Here is a 2,109-nt window from a genome sequence, read left to right as displayed (position 1 = left end):
AGTAAATAATCAAAGATTATGCGGAGGGTCCAGCAGTCACAAATAACCCAAGCAGAAGGGTCAAGCCTATTTGAATTTGTTATTGGAAAATGAGGAGGAAGACATCTGTCATGGAGAGGCAATCCTCAAATACGTACTTTGACCTGACGGCTTACCCGTTCTATAAGAGAACGGTTCAACTGGTTAGGCGGTCTGGCGCATTATTCACTGCGCTTTATTTAAAGCAGTGTGCGTCATCCGGGGTGATAAAAAAGAACCATACCCTGTTGACAGTGTCCCTGTCCCTTAATCATCAGGCTACCCTCGGATTCTTCCCTCCAGATATTAATGAGGTGGGCGGGAAGGATAGAGCCCAACTTATTATATACGGATACGGATATTCCTTGTCATTCTAATCTTGATATAGTTCCAACAGGCCTATTCTTTGACTCTCCTATAGTGTATAGTATATTCTTTCCATCTTCCTACTAGGATAGATATTCTAACAACAAACTACCTAGCTTAGCTAGTTGGCAGCTCCGCATCGTGAACTGCATCGGAAAGGGCATCCGATCTCTCTTTTATGGGCTGTTTCCCTCGTATCTGACCTATCCGAGTTAGCCCTCCCAAGCGGACAAAGAGGTGGATCATCTGATCTTGAAATAGGTCATCCCGGCTATCCCGATCTTTTATCTGTTCATTTCGTCAGGTATCTGAATCATACGATTCTGAGGATTCTGCTTTTCACATTCATTCTACAGGACCAAAACGAGGCCTTTCCTCGCTAGTTGGAATAAAAACCTCAACAGCAGCCTTCATTGAACCCCTTCTTCCTATCCTTGCTACCTATGAAACGAGTCCCTCTTTCATTCACTAAAGAAGACGCAGCTGATAGATGGATGAATATACATTTGATGGCCAGTTCTATGAAGAAAAATCTCGAGTTGGAGGCATCGCTGGGAAAAAAGCCAATTGATTCGGTTTTCTCGAAATCAACGAGTGGACTTGAAATCATAGATCCATTTTGTGATCCACGCGACTCAGACAAGAATCCTATATCTTACCCACCCAGTGCTGTTCTGATTGAATTTCAAAGATCTCGCTCGCTGTCAAAGCGCATTTTGTGAAGTGTTCTCCTGCCCCTGTCACCTGAGATAAAGTCAACTGGAAACCGTGATCGGAGTCGTGGTTTGAAGATGATGATTTGAAGATTCATTCGACAGAGAAGGGTGTCTTGGTTGCCGATACCGAGGTTGAATGAATCATTCCACCTGGCAACAGCAAAAGTGGAGTTTGGCACAGGTCAAAGGGGAAAGCAAGGAGGAAACATAAAGCATGCTTTTGGGTCCTAGACTACCCGAACTTAGCATAATAGTAGCTACGCACGGACTCTCGTCACGTAGTGCGTACATAGCCCCCGCATTTTATGGCAAATTATTTGATTATATCAAATATGGGGACAATTCCCTCTTACAAGGTTAGATAGGAGACTCATCTCGCTCCAAAGCGTACTTCCAATACCAACAATGAGCTCAAACTCTCAAATTTGGAGCCGAACAATCCAAAACTAGATAAACAAGGTAGGAACTAGTCAATACAAGCTCACAAGATCGCGTTCTAACTATTTAAGCAATTTCCCAACCTCAAACACAAGTTTTCCTAAAATTCGACCCCGGGCGGCCCACGTGCCCGGATTCCAAACTTTTTTGAAGAAAGTTGTGTCTTTATAACCTAAGGATCAATAATGTGCGATTTCTAATTCATTTCATAACAAATTTTGTAGTTAAATCTAACTTTTATCAAAACCCTAGGTTTTGCTCTAACCCCATGATTTTTCCTTAATTTTTATGTGTTAATCTACCTAAGATTCAAGTATTAAACTTAGAAATGAGGGGGATGAACTTACCTCAAGATGCTAGGTGGAAATCTTCTCTCAAGAGCTCCAAAATCGCCCAATACACGAGTGCAAAAATGGTTGGAGCCCGTATTAAATGAAGCTCACTGCTTCAGTGATTTCTGCTTCTACGGTTAGGGGACCGCATCTGCGGTCCCCCTTCTACGAGAGGGAGGCCGCATCTGCGGAAGCAGTCTGGGACCACTTCTCCAGTCTTGAAGCTGCTTCTGTGCAGC

This window comes from Nicotiana sylvestris, chromosome 11, assembly GCF_000393655.2.
Source record: "Nicotiana sylvestris chromosome 11, ASM39365v2, whole genome shotgun sequence".
NCBI lineage: Eukaryota > Viridiplantae > Streptophyta > Magnoliopsida > Solanales > Solanaceae > Nicotiana > Nicotiana sylvestris.
This window is presented reverse-complemented; position numbering follows the sequence as displayed.